General features: G+C 34.4%; 1 protein-coding gene and 1 pseudogene across 3 annotated transcripts in view; one reads left to right on the forward strand and one right to left on the reverse strand.

Annotated features, from left to right (window-relative positions):
* Nucleotides 1-20,289, forward strand: part of BMPR2 (bone morphogenetic protein receptor type 2) — a 193,379-nt gene that overhangs the window by 115,516 nt on the left and 57,574 nt on the right. The gene's annotated exons all lie outside the window — the stretch shown is intronic.
* Nucleotides 4,167-4,285, reverse strand: LOC118521907 (U6atac minor spliceosomal RNA; annotated as a pseudogene).

The following is a 20,289-nucleotide window of genomic DNA, read 5'->3' on the forward strand; positions in this document are numbered from 1 at the left end:
GGGTAAAGATGTATGGATATTCTTTGTACTATTCTCATTCTTCTTTTTTTTTTTTTTAAAGAGTTAGAGCTTTTTAATTTAATTTTAATTTTAATTTTTTTTTTAAGATTTTATTTATTTATTTGACAGAAACAGAGATAGCGAGAGCAGGAACGCAAGCAGCGGGAGTGGGAGAGGGAGAAGCAGGCTTCCCCCTGAGGGGGGAGCCCAATGTGGGACTTGATCCCAGGACCCTGGGATCATGACCTGAGCCGAAGGCAGACGCTTAATGACTGAGCCACCCAGGCGCCCTGTACTATTCTCATTCTTACAACTATTCTGAAAGTTTTAAATTAGTTCCAAATAAAAATTAAAAAATTTTAAAGTATATATATTTTTTTAAATATAGCACATTTCAAGAATTCTCTGTCAACAGCTTTTATTAGTTCATACTCTGAGATCTTCAGTTTGGGATTATTTCCTTTGATTTCTTGATGAAACACTAAACTGAAAGCAATAGGAAGTTTTTTCTTATCTACTCAAGGCCATTAGCTTTTATGAAGAAATTATACTGAATTGGCTACATTTATTTTCCACAAAGAAGCAAACAAACAAAATAAGATTTCTAATTTTCACTTGCACATCTAGCTAGATGAAAGTGAAGTGAATGTGTGCATAAGTTCTCCTCAATATTTTTATTGCTACATTTCAGAATGTTACCTAGATTTTGGTCTGCTATGATCTTTTGAACCAAAAGCTGAAGTATTGCCAATTAGGAATCGAGTAATGTTAGCCCAATAAAAAGGGAAGGTGTTTTAAGTAAAGTGCTGTAATATGGGAGCATTGGCTCAATTTATATATTTTGTTCTAAACAAAGCAAGTAAATTTGAAGTTAGCAAACAAGATGAATATTGGTTTTTGCATTAATCTCAAGAAAAATAGTCATATTGAATGTCAGACATTTAGTCGATAAATGATAAGATGCTTGATCAAAATAAAAATAGTTTTAAGTGTTACAGTTTAAAGAAATTAATTAAAATTTAACATTAAGGGGTACCTGGTTGGCTCAGTTGGTTAAGCATCTGACTCTTGATTTCGGCTCAGGTCATGATCCTCAGGGTCATGAGATGGAGCTCGATTTTGGGCTCTGTGCTCAGTGCGGAGTCTGCTTGAGATTCTCTCTCTCCCTCTGCCCCTCCTCCTGCTCTTGCTCTCTAAAATAAATAAAGTCTTTAAAAATATATATGTATGTATATATATATGTAAAATTAAGCAGAACTTTTTGTTCTTGGTCGGATAATAATACAGCAGTAGAAAATCTGGTGATGGTGATTTTTTTTCTCCTTTAAAATTTTCCGTTATAAAAATACCATTTATTGAATATTTAACATAAATATTTGTCAAAGACATTTATATATGTTTAAAATTTACTAGAAATATGGTGCACACTTATCAGAGATGGAGAAGTAGGATAGTGTGGGGTGACTGTTGAGAGGGAAGGTTACATATTATTCTTATATTATTGAATTATTTGAATCTTTAACCTGAGAATATATTTGTGTATTACATGTGTATGAAAATATTAAAGGAATACCTGCTTGTTAAATTAGAAAAATAGAAAAATGAGATAAGTGAAAAGGAGATAAATAATCTTCAATAATTTCTATATCCAAATACAACCATTATTAATATTTTGAATGTTTTTTTCCTAGTCTTTTCTCTTTAATTTTTGTATAGTTGTATTAGTGATAAAAATGCATTTAAGGACCACCTGGCTGGCTCAGTTGGTAGATCCTGCGACTCTTGATCTTGCAGGTCCTGAGTTAGAGCCTCATGTTGGGGATAGAGTTTACTTAAAATAAAGGGGAGGGGGAATAAAAATTCATTTTAGATCCTGCTTTTTTGTTCAGCAGAATAAGTATTTTCCAGGTTATTGTATATGTTTCATAGTCATCAATTTTAATGGTTGTATAATATTTTATCAATTAGATATTTTCCTTATCCATTCCCTTGGTTTTAGACATTTAGGCTGTTTCTAGTTTTTTATTCCAGTGGGCATCTTTGTATATATAGCATTATATTAAATTATAATTCCAGAATTATAATTTCTATATCCAGTAGTAACAGTATTAAAATTCCTCATATATTGTCAAATTGCTTTTCCATTGGTGGATACAGTTCATTCTCCCGTTAGTGATATACTGGAGTGCATATTCCATCATGTCTTTATCAACACTAGTATTATTAAAATAAAATTTTGCTGGGATCATTTTGAAAAAAGATTTGGATTGGGTTTTGTTTTTTGTTTTCTGGGGATTTTTTTGAGCAAGAGAGAGAGGGTGAATTCAAGCAGGCAGAGGGAGAGAGCGAGAATCTTAAGTAGGCTCCACACTCAGCACAGAGCACAACGCGGGGCTCGATCTCACGACCCTGAGATCATGACCTGAGCCAAAATCAAGAGTTGGACACTTAACTGAGCCACCCAGGCGCCCCTTGGATTATTTTTATTAGTGAGGTTCACATGTTTTTTGTTTTTTATGTTTTGAATTTCCTATGTTCATTGTCTATTTGTAATATTCTTTTTCAATAATGAAGCTAATTAGCTTTGAGAAAAATGATTTAGAATAGTCTGAAATCTAGTCATTTCATCCCTTGTCAATTTGTCTTGATACCATAGGATGACAGGAGCTACATTTTAAATAGTAATTTAACATGCATTTGTAACATTTTAAAAAAAATCTTTGAACCTTGGCTCTTCCTAAGGAAAGACCATTAATATCTTTCATTAAAAGTTCAATGCTCATTTATAGTGCTAAATTATACCTTAATCAAGGTGTTAAAAATAAAATGTTCATTACTCATTCTTCTGAGAACAGTGTTCACTGAAACAGTATCTCCAAACCTCACGTTTTCGTAATGGCTATTAAAGCTTTGCATTTGCATAATGTTTTATAATTTCAAAGTGTGGCACATCTATAAACTCTTTGAAGATGTGTCCATAATATTTGGGTAGTTTAGTAAAAAATAAACCCTTTTGTCCTACTGAGTAACTGGTTGAATGGTCATTGAAGTGGTTGTCTTTCTCTAACAGATTTAGCTTGCAGCTTATCTTTTTTTAACTTTTTACCTATTATTGTATCGACAGTCAATGTCAGGTTTTGGCCCCCAACAAAAAAAATGTTTTAAACTTTTATATTTGAAATTATTTCAAACTTACAAAAACTTCCATATACCTTTTATCCACAAATTCACCAATTTTTATCATTTTGCTGTATTTGCCTTATTACTCTCCCTCTCCATATATATACGTATGCCGATAACTATTTTTTTCTGAACTTTTGCAAGTAAGTTGTAGGCATCATACCTAAATTTTCACGTATTTTGTAATTGTCTCTGTCTCTTCTACTAGATTCTCTTTTTTTTTAAGATTTTATTTTTCATTTATTTGAGAGAGAGCTTGTGAGAGAGCAGGAGACCAGGGAGGGTTAAAGGGATAAACAGACTCCCCACTGAGGGGGGAGCCCAACATGGGGCTCTATGCCAGGACCCTGGGATTATCACCTGAGCTGAAGGCAGACAGGTAACCAACTGAACCACCCAGGCTCAATCCTACTGGATTTTTTTTTTTTAAGATTTTATTTATTTATTTGACAGAGAGATACACAGCGAGAGAGGGAACACAAGCAGGGGGAGTGGGAGTGGGAGAAGCAGGCTTCCTGCGGAGCAAGGAGGCGGACGCGGGGCTCGATCCCATCCTGGGATCATGACCTGAGCCGAAGGCAGACCCTTAATGACTGAGCCACCCAGGCACCCCTGGATTCTTAAAAAAAAAAAAAAAAAATTATTAGAGTATAGTTGACACACAGTGTTATCTTTTAGTTGCACCATATAGTGATTCAATATCTCTTTATATTATGCTGTGTTCACCACAAGTGTAGCTACCATCTGTCACCATACGTTATTACAGTGTCATTGACTATGTTCCCTATGCCGTACCTTTTATTCCCATGACTTAATCTTTCCATAACTGGAAACCTGTATCTCTCACTCTCCTTAACCCATTTTGCCCATCTCCCTATCCCCTTTCCTCTGACAACCATCAATTTGTTCTCTGTATTTGTAGGTCTGATTCTTTTGTTTGTTTATTCATTTGTTTTGTTTTTTATTTTCCACGTATGAGTGAAATCATAAAAATGTTAGATGCCCAAAGTAGGTGGCAATGCCTTAACCATATGTGTGTTGCTAGGCCTGAGGGCCTCTTACATCCTTGTTAAGGGTAGTGCTAACCTCTCCTTTCATACAACACTCTTCTACAAGATTCTAAAGTCTTTGGTGATAAGGACCTTTTTTAATGCTCTTTTGTCTCTGCATTGACTAGTAGTACAGTGTCAGGTATGTAGTGGTAGGAGTGAAATAAATGTTTGTTGAATGAATAATTTAATAAAAGGATATATGCTAATGTATAAATTCTGAAATGTTTTCAAATACTTGAAGGGAATAGGATTTGTTGTCATTTGTAATCTGGCAAAAGTTGAGATCATTGGATTCACTCAGTAATAGACAGGTATTTATTGAAAGCTGGTTGTTACTTTCAATTAAAGGGACAAATAGTTCATGGGATAGTAAGTACAGACAAAAACAGAACAATTATTAACTCCCTTATTTTAGATTCATTATGGTAAAGTATAAAAAAGCCGTAATTGTTCCCATTCTCCTTTCCACTCCTAAAAAAGAAGCATCAAATTTTAATTTTTAAAATAATGCAGGAATTTAGAAAAGTTTCCCTAAGTAGATGCTGTTACATGATCTAATTTTCAGAGACCCTTACTCAAAAAGTACAATTTAGCATATTTTAATACTGGTAAAGAAAATGATGCACAGGTAGGTTATGGCTTTTTTAAAGGTTATGTTCTAGGGAAACAGCAGAAGGTACTTAATGTTCTCTTTAGCCTATTCATTTCTCTCTTGATTGTTTTCAGCTGAACAGTTTACTTCCTGACATCAAACTATTCATTGCTGTTACTGGAATTATATCTTTCTCATCAAGTATGCATTTATACAATATCCAGAACCACTTTTACCTGCCTTCTTACCACTATACCTCATACATTGAGTAGGGTTAGACCAGTGACAATGAAGAAATATATGGATGACTGAGAATAACAAAATATAGCTCTCTTTCCTCAGGAAAAGCTTGTTTTTTGTTGTTGTTTTTGTTTTGTTTTGTTTGTAATCAACCTCAGTTGAAGCTGAAGACCATGAGGTAGTTAGTGATAGAAACTAAAGCATATGATAGCAGTGAATCTTTTAAGAATAATGTGAGAGGAGTTGTCAGGGAAAATATGATAGACCAATCCATGACCATAAGTGAATATCTTTCATTTTGCTGAGCCACAGAGTCTTACATTATAATCATTTAAAAATTACTTTGATGTGGAGTTAGGGGAGTGAAGAAAGGTTATTCCATTTACCTCTAGTTCTTAAATTTTTTTTTTACAGATTACAGATTTTGTGTAGTCTTATAAAACTGCCTTACATAGTTTTTTGGAGGCAATGAGATATGACACAAATTAATGAAATCTCTGCAGACTTCTGGCTGTTTTGCTAAAAAATTTAGTTTAATGAGAAGTCCACTGATTTATGTTTTGTTGAAACATAAATGAAATGTCTGTTTTAAAATAAGTATCAGCAGTTTCTTACTAATTTTAGAAAAAGGTATGTGAGCATTGTTAAATGCCATAAAAATTAAAGTTCTGTTTGGACTACAGATGACCAATGATTTTCTGAGTCCCTTTATTTTTTTCTTAGATTCTCCTTCTGTTGTATCCAGTATGATATGGTAACTTTTATAGGCACTGTCCTTTCTTCCCCCATCAACATATGGTGTCCTTACCTCTATTTCCCTTCAGATATTAGTGCTAGATATTTAACGAGTTTTGCCTCATAAAATACTTATAGTAAATTTAAGATTCTTAGAGAATGTTATTCCAAATGGGATAAATATAGTAATGAAATTTTAATTCATTTCATTGGGATTATAAACTTATTAGACTCAGCAGTCTCCTTACAATAAAAATATAAGGGGAATTTGGGCATTTAACACATAGTGAAATCAAAACTAGCTAAATAACATTTTTTAAAATATTCACGATGTGTCAGACATTGTTCTAATTGCTGTCTATGCGTTAAACCTTTACAGTTAACCCTTACAGAAACACATGAAATGATTACTGTTATATTCTTATTTTACATTGAGAACACTGAGGCACGGATACATAATTTTTTACCAAGTCACACAGCTAATAAGTGGTAGAGTCAAGATTCAAATGTAGGTGTTTGGGCTCCATAGTGTGTGTAATTAACTATTACTTTCTATTGGTTTTAACCATTACTCTCTATAATCAGTTGTTATTAATCATTACTCTTATACTCAAACAGGGGGCCAGTTTATATATGTTCATTCATTTGGAAGGAGGAAAGAAAAGATTATTTTGAAAATACTTGATCACATTTGCTAAAATTTAAGGACTCTTCATGATTCTTTCACCATATCTGTTGTACTACTGAGTACCATAAAATGTTTTCTATATTCACATGACATATTACTTAATTATTTAATATTTTTTTCAAATTATCTCATTAAAATTATATGTTCTTTAAAGGGAAACTTTTCATCACTACTGTAAATGGAAAGCCAATGTCATAAGTGGGGGTAACTTTAAAAATTATTTATTTAAAAATAAATAAAATGAAAACTAAGCCATATATATATTAGCTAACTAGATATTGTTGCTTGCCAAATTGTCTGAAACTTGAAGCTTACTTTCTCTGTGTTAAAAGAAAATAACAAATATTGATAATAGAGATTCACTGTCACCAAGTTGAGGTTTTCTTCTTTTGTAATTAGACAAAAGAAAGAAAACTAACTCATTAACACATGTCCATCTACCACCTAAAACCAGAAGTCTGACACTTTAGGAAAGTGAACTATATTATTCTAAGTCTCTTTGAACCATAAGAGACTTTGCAGTACCCATTTGTTTAAAAAGAAAATCAGTCTTTAAGTAAATGAGTTTATACCCTTAATTCATGCTTATGTGTTTATAAATTCCCAGAGTTTGAAAGAAATGTATAATTATTGCAAGGTTTGAATACTTATTTTAGAATAGTTTCTTGTTAAAGTTTCTGGAATTAGTATAATTAACCTTCCTAACTATAAAGTAAACAAAGTGATTAAGTTAGTAGAAAAGCAGACAAAAATTTGTCATTTTCTAAAAAATTAAATAGACCTAAGTCATTGTATTTGGTGTTGGAGGTTCTTGGGTGAAAGTCAGCATAAAAATGTAGAATGCTTTTATTTTCTTTAACTTACATCATTCATTAAGTTGATTGTTGGATCAAATTGTTGAGAAACAAAGACTGAAGAAAGCTAAGTTTAAGAAATCACATTCTAAAAAAAAAAAAATCACATTCTAATTTATGCTGTGCTGTTAAGATTAGAAATTCTAACTTCAGTGTCTGGCAGCAAATGTCTTTATCTCACACCAAGCTAGAAAATAGAAAAGAAAGCCTACATTCAAAGAAACTGACATATGGGGGCCACAGATAGGTTTTTAGCTGTTGTGAATTTATAATGGTTTTTCAGTTTTTACTGCTTCTTTGACAGCATTAAAGTGATTGAATAGACACAAAAGGAGAAATAAGGATGGCTGGACGTTTTTGCTTAGTACTTGATGAAGCATTTTAGCAAGAGACAAAGTATGTTGTTTTTTACACTTATTAAAAATATTAGTGGAGAAGGGGTGGTGCAAGAGAAGTAAAGTATGTATCCTTTAGAAAATATTCTTTAATGCAATAGTAACAAGATTTTATTTGCACATGTTCTGTGGTGTTGGTCAGACAGTTTTCATTCTAAAATTTTGCTACCTCTGCCCTATTGAATATCAGTCCCAATCTATATCTACATATTTTGTCCCTATTCTCTCAAAAAAAGTAATCCCTCTTCATGTTGGTATTTTTAAAATTTCTATTACTTGATTGTCCTGATGAACAAAGCAAAACCTGTTTACTAACCTGGCTTTACTGACAAACTTAGTGGAAGCTTTTGGTCTGTAAAATGTAAGACCCAAGCATTTATGGTGGAATTGACTGATATTTAAAAATAAATGTCTTCTCAAATACTGGACAATTTTGGATGTAGAAGCAAGAAATAATTTTCATGTTTTTACTTAATAATATCTATAATTTTTCTTATCTTTATGTCCAGTTCCACATGTGCTCCTTTGTACCTGCCTTAGCTGTTTCTCATTTCCTGTAGTCTCTCTCTGATTACTGAGAATTTTCTGCATATGTTCATATAGAAAAACTGATTATCCATCTAATATAGATTTAGTGGTTTCAGGGTTCTGGGATCAAGCCCCAAGTCGGGCTCCCTGCTCGGTGGGGAGTCTGCTTCTTCCTCTCCCTCTGCTCCCCCCCCGGCTCGTCCTCCCTCTCTCTCATGCTCTCTGTCTCTCTCTCTCAAATAAACAAAATCTTTTTTAAAAAAAAAGTAGAGTCATAGGTACATGAAGATACTTCCAAGTACATTCAAAACCAAGATGAAACTAGCTGTGATTTGAATAGCAACCGTCTTTATAACAGTATGTTGTTTTTTTTAAATTGAGGTATAATTGACATGTAACATTATATTGCTTTCAGGTGTTCAGTATGATGAGTCGCTATTTGTATGTATTGCAAAATGATCATCACAGTAAGTCTAGTTAAAATCTGTTATAGTGCATAATCACAAAATTTTTTGTTTTTTTTTTGTCTTTTTAAAGATTTTATTTATTTATTTAATTGACAGGGAGAGAGAGAGAGAGAGAGAGACAGCATGAGAGGGAACACAAGCAGGGGGAGTGGGAGAGGAAGAAGCAGGCTTCCGGCTGAGCAGGGAGCCCGATGCGGGGCTCGATCCCAGAACCCTGGGATCATGACCTGAGCCGAAGGCAGTCGCTTAACCAACTGAGCCACCCAGGCGCCCCAAACTTTTTGTTCTTATGATGAGAACTTTCAAGATTTACTCTCAACAACTTTCGAATATTCAATATAGTATTGTTTTTCTATTGATTTATTTTTTAATTTTTTAATTTTTAATTTTTTTATTTTGTTATATTAATTACCATACATTACATCATTAGTTTTTGATGTAGTGTTCCACGATTCATTGTTTGCGTATAACACCCAGTGCTCCATTCAGTACATACCCTCTTTAATACCCATCACCAAGCTAACCCATCCCCCCACCGCCTCCCCTATAGAACTCTCAGTTTGTCCATATAGTATTGTTAACTGTAGTCACCATGCTGTACATTTTATCCCCATGACTTATTTTATAACTGGAAGTTTGTACCTTTTGACCCCCTTCACCCCTTTGACCCACCCTTCTCCTCTGGCTAGCAGCAATCTATTCTCTGTATCTATGAGCTTGGGTTTTTGTTGTTGTTGTTATTTTTTCACATTCCACGTGTAAGTGAAATTATATGGTACTTATCTCTCTCTTTCTGCCTTATTTCACTTAGCATAATGCCCTTGGGTTCGTCCGTGTTGTTGTAAATGGCAAGATTTCTTCCCCCCTTTTTTATGGCTGAATAGTATTCCTAAACACACACACACACACACACACACACACACACTCACTCACTCACTCACTCACTCATCCATTGATGGACCCTTAGGTTGTTTCCAAATCCTCACTATTGTAAATAATGCTGCAGTGAACATTGGGTGCATATATCTTTTTGAATTAGTGTTTTGTTTTCTTTAGATAAATATCCAAAGTGGAGTTGCTGAATAATATAGTAGTTCTATTTTTAATTTCTTGAGGAACCTCCATACTGTTTTCCATAGTTGGCTATACCAGTTTACATTTCTACCAACAGTGCACAGAGGTCCCATTTTCCACATCCTTGCCAATATTGTTATTTCTTGTCTTTTTTATAAGTAATGTTTTTTTTTTAATTTTTTTTTAATTTTTAAAGATTTTTATTTATTGAGAGAGAGAATGATAGAGAGCATGAGAGGGAGGAGGATCAGAGGGAGAAGCAGACTCCCCGCCGAGCAGGGAGCCCAATGTGGGACTCGATCCTGGGACTCCAGGATCATGACCTGAGCCGAAGGCAGTTGCTTAACCAGCTGAGCCACCCAGGCACCCATTAGTAATGTTTAATAGTAATTGAACAGATACAACTTTGATTGGAAATGCACTGACAACTTAAATACTGTTATAAGCTCTTTTCAAATTGTTTCTTTAAAAAAAGTACATTATATTCTAGGCATAGTATGAAATTAGCCTAATCAGCTGCTAAAAAAATAGGATCATCTAAGGGAGGGAAGTGTAATGTTTCTGAAAATATTCACTTGATTCTTTGGGAGATATTTGGCATAATGATTAAGAGCGTTGGCTCTCCGGGGCACCTGGGTGGCTCCGTCATTGAGTGTCTGCCTTTGGCTCAGGTCCTAATCCCAGGGTCCTGGGATCAAGCTCCACATTGGGCTTCCCTCTCAGCGGGGAGTCTGCTTCTCCCTCTGCCCCCCCATTTGTGTTCTCTTTCTGTCTCTCTTAAATAAATAAATAAACAAACACAAACAAACAAATAAAATCTTTAAAAACAAAAAACAGTGTTGGCCCTCAGTCTTATTAGTGCATGGATTAAAAATCTTCCTGTTCTACTTGCTAAACATATCCTTGAACAGGTTACTTAGCCTCTTTGTATATTAAGTACCTCACATACAAAGTAATACTATCTATTTTATATGACTGTTGTATAGGTTAAACAAGATAGTGCATGTAAAGTGCCTAGCATATACTAAACATTTAATAAATAATAGTTATAATTAGGAGAGAACTATCCTTAGGTCTTTCTAAAAACCAACTGTTACAAACATCATTCCTCATTTAGTTTTCTTTTTACCATTAAGGACATTTTTCTGTTCATTTTTATTTATTATATGAGAGCCTACATTCTGTGATCTTTTTTTATTTGAAGAAAGAATTGTTATTGAGTTTCTCGTGAAGTGTATTCAAGTTCCTGTGTCCCTCTAGTTGAGAAACAGAACAAAGATAATATTTTCTGCATCTTCCATTAACCCCATCCCCCCTAAAAAAAGGCTGTAAGAAGTTATTCCTGAAAGTGAATTATTCTTTATTTTTTGCAAGTGTACACTTTTCAAGGTTTTTAGCAATGAATAAAAATATAGTCAATCTTCATTATTCCTGGATTCCATGTCTCACTTGCTAAAAAATTATTTGTAAACTCCAAAGTCAGTACTCAAGAGTTTTTCTTGGTCATTCAAAGACACGTACATAATAACAAAAACTTTGAGTTGCCTGACATGCCTGTTCCCAGCTGAGGTTGATCATGGACATGCTCTTATCTTCTTACTTTAGCGTTCATACTGTAAACAAGTGTCCTTTTCAGTCTATTTAATGCCACATTTTTTTGCATTTTTGTTGGTGATTTTTCAATTTAAAATGGCCTCCAAGTATAGGGCTGAAGTGATGTCTAGTGTTTCTAAGCACAAGAAGGCTGTGAGTGACTTACAGAGAAAATACATGTGTTAGGTAAGCTTCTTTCAGGCATGAGTTATAGTGCTATCAGCTGTGAGTTCAATGTTAATGAATCAGCAATATACAGTATATCAAATAAAACATCTTTAAACAGAAACACATGAAAGAGAAGGTTATGTATTAATGAGGTTGGTGAATATGGTTTGACTGGAGGCTGACAGGAACCTAACCCTGTATTTCCTGTAGGAACATTGGTTTAGTATTTGCTAATTCAGTGTTTACAATGACTTTATATAACATAACTACTGTAGATAATGAGAATCAAATGTATATACAGGTTTTCACACTTTCTGAAAGTAGAGTGTTCCTATGAAACTTTTGTAATCTGAAATGTTGTAAAGCAAAGAACCATTAATTTATATGGAAAAAATTTGAGCATTCCAAGACCCAAAAAACAACATCTCTTAGGCTTTTCTAGTATCTTAGGACACATCTTGCTAATGGATGCACAGAATAAATTGAGATAAAGAACAGATGCTCACAAACACAGTCACAGCTATGGGAGCTTGATGTTGAGATGCTGAGTGTATTTCCTGGGGAAGGAACTTTTGGAGGTGTCAATTCTCACTGCTCAGGTTGTGTGCTTTCTCTGTAATGGAAAATGCTGAATGCTATTTTCACTTTTTGCCATTTTTTATAAAACAAAAATCCTCTTCAGATTTAATTTGGCTAGTAAAACAGGTACTGATGTCTTTCATAAAAACAAAGTGATGTAACTCGAACTTTCAAAAAGTGGAGGATACCGTATATTGTGGTAGGCAGCTTCTGACATGGCACCCAGTGATCCCTGCCTCCTGGTATAATCCTGTCTCCCTGAATGTAGGCAAGACTTAGTGACTTGATTCTAACAAAAAGAATATGGCGAAGATGATAGAATATCACTTTTGTAATTAGGCTTTTAAAAGACTATAACTTACATCTTAACTGGTATTCCCTCTCTGGCTCTTCTTGTGTGCTTGCTCTCATGAAGAGGGCTGCTTGTCAATGAATTGAGGTCTGCTTTCTGCCAACAGCCAGAAGGGAACTAAAACCCACAGCCCAACAACCTGTAGGGAACTGAATCCTACTAACAGTCACTGAGTGAGCTCAGATACTTCCCCACTTAAATGGTGAAATAACTTTGGCATTGACCTAAACCTTGACTGCAGCCTTGTGAAAAATCCTGAAGCAGAGCACACGGTTAAGCAGGGCCTGGATTCCTGAGACACACAGAAACTGAGATAATAAATCTGTATTAAGTCAATAAGTTTAGGATAGTTTGTTATGTAACAATAGATAATACATACATAGTTAAATATTTGTAGTTACATATTAAAACCTCTGAATATGATATTTGAGATGGAGCATCCAGTAAAAAGTAATGTTTTGACTTTTGGCAGCTTTTATTCTTTCCCCTCAATGTTCAATTATTATTTTCTTTTCACTTCTAAGTTTTTGACAGTAGTGAGCACAATTCCTTTTTTTTAAAATTCCTACTTCATATGAAAATTTCTGTATATAAAGAAAAAATCTTATATTTCCACGTAGATTCAATAATTATTAACATTTTTCAATTTTGCATTCTCCGTTACCTCCTCCTTTCTGGATGGATGGATGGATGGATGGATGGATGGATGGATGGATGGATGGATACCTGTTTTTGTTGTTGTTGCTATTGTTGAACCATTTGAAAGTAATTGTTTTATTATTTTATTTATCAAGGTTGTGATAAATTTGTTATAGCACCCAAAGGAAACTGATACACAGCCACAGAAAAATTAAGTTTCCACCAGCCATGTTTGCTTTTAGAAACAAAAGAACAGGTCCATTTTCACTTCCAGATCTTTTGTAAGTGCATTCAGTTGGCTGAAGCTACATTAAATCTGAAATCCTAGCTGCAGGAGAGTCTAGGAAATGTAGGGCTTTTCACTTTCTAGCCTCTGCATTTCAGGAAGGCATACTAGAATGAAGGTAGAGTGAATGTTAAGGGGGCAAGTCTTATCTATCTGCCACATTATTATAATTATTACATTATTATAATATCACAATAGATATCACTATATATATCACATTTTTTCTTAGCTACACAGTGTAACTTCCTGGGAGAATGGGGTTCACAGAGAGGTGCAGTGAGTGGACCAGGGAAAGAAATGAATGGTAGAAGGTGTTTCTACTCCAGCAGAATCTTTTGTTTCTCTCTCAATATGTGTTTCTGAAGAAGCAGTCACAATCCAGCAGTGCCATTGCCCTTCCGTTCGCTGATCTTTCTTTGCCACCTGCTCCCCAGTGCCTTCGTTCAGGCGTATTTTAGTGCCTCTAGTCTCTGGACTGTACTGATTAAGCACATATACAGACATCCTCCGGATATTGTCACAGACTTCCCTTTTTCCTACCTCTTCAGTTGCTCACCTATGCCTGTGTTTCAGCAAGGGCGTCTACTCCTAGGGGCAGACGCATGAGATCTTCAGAAAATTCTTGGCAGCTTCAAAATCTCTTAGCAACATTTCTCAAGAACTTTTGTTTATATAACTTCTTCTAGGCAACAAATCAACTTTTAGACTGTTCTACTGGCATATCCTGTCATATATCATATCCTGAGTTAACTCACCTGCCCAAGTATTTATTTGAAAATCTAAGCACCCAGGACATTCAAACAGTTGTGTTCTAATGGATATCTAAATGGATAATCATTTTTAAAAAATCATGCCATGGTAATAAATAATTAGCTAAGACACAGTGAGTGCATGGTAAGGATGTGGTTTGCAGGGTGTTAAAATTGTTTGGTAATTTCACAGAATCACAATCCATGTGATTACAGACTGGGTGGAACACATACTACAGATAATCACAGAGATCTCCCAGGCCTTTGGTTGATGATGTACTTGTGATCATTCTTGTTCATTTATATGTTTTGTGAGTAACAACTGTTTTAAAGTATTGAACTCCATATTATATTTCTGTTCCTAAATCCATTTAATAGAATGAAAAACCCAGAGTTTGCATCCAGAAGGTATTGGAACTCTGTTGCATTCTTAATTTTCTTTTTTAAATATGATGCTCCTTAGGAGTTAGGATATCTAAATTCCAAACCCAGTAGTTCCATTTCTGAGAATTTATCCTACAGATATACACATATATTTTTGAAATGATTGTAAACAAAGGCATTCATTGTAGCATTGTTTGTTATAGCAAGACAGTAGAAGTCTAAATGTGAACCGATACAGGACAGGTTAAAAGATTTTGGTACAACAGTATAATGGAATAGTTTGAAGCTTTAAACAAAAGAATTAAATGCCTTCTCTGGACTAATTTATAGAAAGATCTCCACCATATATTGTTAAGGATTGCCAACTGTCAGGGGTTGGGGGGAAGAGTGGAAATACCATATATTCAAATTTGCTTCTACACACATAAAGAAATTCTGAAAGAATACAGAAGAAAGTACAGAGTGTCCTTACTTGTATATATATGAGTGTATGTGTATGGTGGAGTGTGAATTGATGGGGCCTAGGAGTATGAAGGAGATGTTTCAGTGCTTGAGATATGCATGTCAATGTTCAAGAACTTAAAAAATAAAAATACTTAATTTTCAGAAATAGCACAAATGCAGATCAAGACTCAACTTTCTGGGTAGGTATTGTTCTATACCAGAGAGTGGCATTTATATTAGAAAAATTCAGTTGCACATAATAAAGCTAAGAGTTTGAAAGATACTTTCTTGTGCTTGAAAGAAAAAGATCCCATTTTCTTTTAACTTTTGTGATCCCTTAATTAGTTTGATCATCTTTGTTTATTACCTGATACCCAGCATTTTCTCAAATTTCAAAAAGAGCACAAGTTAATTTTTCTTTTGTTTTCTGGTTTTGTTCAATGGTTTGTGTCTTTGCAAATTTGATCAGTAATGGGGAGTGTTGGTAGGAGGAGAAAACTAAGGGCTTCGGAATTAGGGTATGAATGTAAGAAGTGGAGGCAAAAGAAGGAGGAGAGAAGTATTTTCCAGATACTCTTTGCCACCTTTACAGTTTTACTCCCAATTTCATGTATACCCTCAAGTCTACTATGGCATTTATTAAAGTAGTAAGGAGAAGTGGCATTTCAGGAATGCAGTCACCCTAGTATGTGTATCATTGGACCTTTTTTTAGTGTCAACTTCACTTTCCAATTATTCCCTTAATCATTTACTAAGTAGTATAAAGTTAACTAATTTTTAAAAATTATTTAAATTTTCTCATACTCTTGCCAATTAATTTGATTACCTTTCAATCCTAGTACATCCACAAGTCCTCAGACTATTACATTATGTTCCTATACTTTCTGCTTATTCTTCTGTATTTCCAAGTTGTTTGATAGTTTGTTAAAGTAATTAATGAATTGATTGATTGATAAGAAGACTGACATAGCTACACTAGGCTTGATGAAAGTGGCTTCCCCAACAAGATCTATTGGTTTAGTCTTAAGAAAAAGCCACATTTAAATGGTTATATGTTAAGATGAGAAACTCATGCTGACTTATTTTGAAGTATTTTAAAATGGAGAAAAGAAATGGCATTCTTTAATTTTACTTTCTATTATTATTGGCACAGAGGTTAAAAGTCTGATATTTAATTCAGAATTCAGCCTTTCTATTTCAGAGTTTATGGAGTATTTTTTCTGCCTATGGCTTTTTTGCTATCATGAAATAGAATTTTCCCTACTCATTTTTATATGAGATTTTAAAGAGGCTTTTACAGATTTTTTTTCAGTAGAAATTTATACATATGTTTGAAACAGTTGTTTGCAGTTAATTCACTACCAAGGACTTCTTTTTTGTATTTGTCTTGAGTCCTTCCATTCCATGCCTTGGAAGATTTTGTCTACCACAGTGTATTTTATTTAGTAAAAGATCTCTTTTCCCTTTAAAAAAATTAATCAAATACATCTCAATGCCACACCACTGAGCAAGTCATGTATTTCCAGCTGCCAAAGCTGTTGACGAGAGATCAGTGTTTTGAAGTGAAGGAAAAGGAAATTGATTTTTTCGTTTTCTTTATATAGCCTAAAATACACTGAAATAAGTGTTAACAGTATCTATAAAGCATTTTATAAATACTGGAAATTGTGTTGCTGAGTTCTGGTCTTTATGATATGTATATATTCTTGATATTTTAAAAATAAAAGTCATCTTCTTAAAAGGTCAGAACCATTCTCTTAGACTGCTTTTTTAAAGTTATGGTAAAGTACACATAACATAAAATTGATCTTCTTAACCATTTTTAAATGTACAGTTCAGTAATGCTAAGTATATTCGTATTATTGTGCCGCCAATCTCTAGAACCCTTTTCATCCTGTAAAGCTGAAGCTCACAAAAGGTCAATAAAATGTTGATCTTTGGGGAGTATTATATATCTTACCCCACAAAACAACTGAAGTGCTATATTTTAAATAAACAAATATATTTAATTTTTCTAATGTTAAAACTTCTGTAGCTAATAGTGCAACTACAGGCATTACTTATAGACTCTTGTTTGAATGTAAATATGTCTACAGTTGTAAGGACAACATGGGCAGAACTATAAAAAAAATTTTATCCTAAACCATTCCTAAGTGTCTCATTTTAGATTAAAAGTTGTGTATGTTTGTGCACATCTCTGGAAGATGTTACATGGCCATTACTAGGTATACTCTTATTTGTCAGCTGTTGCCAATACTATTTCATCAATAAGCCACCTTTAAGCTCAGTGGCTTTAACAGTGAGCCTCTATTCTCATGATGATAGGTCTGTAGATCAGCTGGAATTTGCCTGATACAGGCTGGGCTCTCCTACAGGCTGCAGGGTCAGTTCAGGTCTTCTCAGGTCTTGATCCTGGGGCTCAGGATCAAGAAGTAGCATCTACTCAGAAAAAGTTCTTTTCATAGTGGATTATTTGATCACAAGGAATACAAACACAACTAAAAAAGAGTTACTTTCAAAATTTAAAAGGCAGATTTCTTTTAGCATCTACATATTTAGTATCAACTGTTTTGTATGTTAAAAAGTGCTCACTTCTTTTAAAGTAAAAATAGTAGTGTATTAGAATGGATATCCAAAATCTACCACAAATGGTATAAATCAAAATTATTTCTCACTCTACTAGCTTTTAATACAAATGTTTAGTTATTTAGTTGTTTAATATAGCCTGTCAGTTATTCAAGGATCAATAATTTTTCTTTATTGTTAAGTCAGTGTTTTTAGTTGATAACTTTTGAAGTGTTGGATCTATCAAAGGATTGGAACTACTCAACAGTCATCCATTTAAAAAGTTTACTGCGGTTTGTTTTCCAATTTGATATAATACAAAGAGTTTTTTTAAAACTTAAATTGCTTTTATCTCACCTTTATCATATAGAGATCATAAGATCACTAAGGCTTTTTTGTTTGTCAGTTTTTAAAAATTTTTGTTTGAAAAGCAAGATAGAATTGAACTAAAAACAGAACTCCCTGCATTGTCCAGAATGTCACCAATGCTGCTAAGCAGGACATGTGGGTGCCTTTAAGACAGGTAGGTTTGCAGGGGCGCCTGGGTGGCTCAGATGGTCAAGCGTCTGCCTTCGGCTCGGGTCATGATCCCAGGGTCCTGGGATCGAGCCCCGCATCGGGCTCCCTGCTCAAGTGGGGAGCCTGCTTCTCCCTCTCCCTCTGCCATTCTCTCCACTTGTGCTCTCTGGCTCTATCTCTCTGTCAAATAAATAAATAAAATCTTTAAAAAAAAAAAAAAAAAAAGACAGGTAGGTTTGCAGACAGGAATATGTAAAGGGACAAAGAAAGGAATATAAAAGAGAAGGAAAAGTAAAAAGGAGGATTGGGAAAAGGAAGTGGCTGTGTAGGAGAAAGATACAGTACCAACAAGAGTTACTCTAACTCCCCTTGGCCTTACCAGTGCCCTCGGTATTCTGTCACTTTACCTCCTTATTCTCACTATCTAGGGAGTGGGCTAATAGGAACTGAACAAATATTTAGGGATAGTTTGGGTGAGAATATCAATAATGGTCTGATGGAGACCCTATTCCTTTTACTGTCCTTTCATGGACCAGATGTGCATGTTTAGAAGGTCCCTTTTAAAGAATTGTCAAATAAGATTCTGTAAATGCTTTGAGGGTAGGGGATTAGGGAAATCTGAGCACTATGGAAAGGATGAATTAAGGATTTCATTGGTTTTAGATATGTATTATCATCTTAACAGTGCTAATTTCATAAAGCCTTGTCCAATAAGGCATATTTTCCTCTATCCTATCTCTCAGTCTCAAAGCTTTTCTTTCTGCTCTATTCCTACCGTAGTGCATCTTTTATTAATTCTGGCCTTCTTGGCTGCTAGCTATTGCCTCTGCTGCCAAAACATTAGAAACTGCAAGAGGATATGCAGCTTTTCATTTGTCTATTTTGTTTAATATTTTTCTCTTGCCAACAAAATTGAGTACTTTATTTTTTATTTTTTTAAAAGATTTTATTTATTTATTTGACAGAGAGAGACACAGCGAGAGAGGGAACACAAGCAGGGGGAGTGGGAGAGGGAGAAGCAGGCTTCCCGCGGAGCAGGGAGCCCGATGTGGGGCTTAGTCCCAGGACCCTGGAATCATGACCTGAGCTGAAGGCAGACACTTAACAACTGAGCCATCCAGGCACTCCAAAGTTGGATACTTTAAAAGTACTAAGTATAACTGAAAAAGCAAATGTTTGTGGAGTGTTTCTATGAGCTTAATAGGGATTACCTACATTGATCTTTTAATTATCATTATAAGTCCCAGACTCATTGCAAGGAAAAATAACTGCATTTGTTATATAGAAAAGCAATCCTGAATTAATTTCATGTGCACCTAGTAGCATGGTTAAATCTTCAAAACATATTATTGAAAACAAGAAGCACGGCATAAAAATTCCATTTATATAAAATTCAGAAATAGGCTTTAAAAAAACCCAAACCTAAGCATACAGAAAATGTACTACTACTAGGAAGGGCAAGGAAACAATTACTACAAAAGTCAGGATAGTGCCTATTGCTGGGGAAGAGAAAGACTGTTATGACCAAAAGGGAGCAGGTAGGTGATTTTTAGGATCTTGAATATTCTATTTCTTGGCGTAGCTACATGAGTGTTTACTTCATAATAATTCACTAAACTGTACATTTGTATTATAAACACTATTGTGCATATGTGATTTGTTTTATAATAAAAATGGTTTAAAAGATTGGAAAACACCTGTGGGAAAAACTAGAAAATAGAAATTTCATAGGAAAAAAGCTAATTTTCTCTACATATCTATCTTGCTTTCCTTATAAGAATGAGCACATTACGGGGCGCCCGGGTAGCTCAGATGGTTAAGCGTCTGCCTTCGGCTCAGGTCATGATCCCAGGGTCCTGGGATCCGTCAGGCTCCCTGCTCAGCGATGGGTCTGCTTCTCCCCCTCCCTCTGCTTCTCCCCCTACTCATGCTCTCTCTCTCTCTCTCTATCTCTGTGTCTCGAATGAATAAATAAAAAAATCTTAAAAAAAAAAGATTGAGCACATTACTATCATAATTAAAAGAACATTAAATGGGGGGAGTTGTGTGTACAATGTAACTCGTATTTTGTTTTCTAGTAATAAGCAAATGAGTGGAAGATACAGCTTCCACTTTTATAACATTATTTCATGGTCACTTTCTGAGAACAGGGGTCTTTAGTATGAATTCTGGATTTAGAGTTATCATTTATAGACAGGAAAATTGA

Source organism: Halichoerus grypus, chromosome 4 (genome assembly GCF_964656455.1).
Source record: "Halichoerus grypus chromosome 4, mHalGry1.hap1.1, whole genome shotgun sequence".
Classification (NCBI taxonomy): Eukaryota; Metazoa; Chordata; class Mammalia; order Carnivora; family Phocidae; genus Halichoerus; species Halichoerus grypus.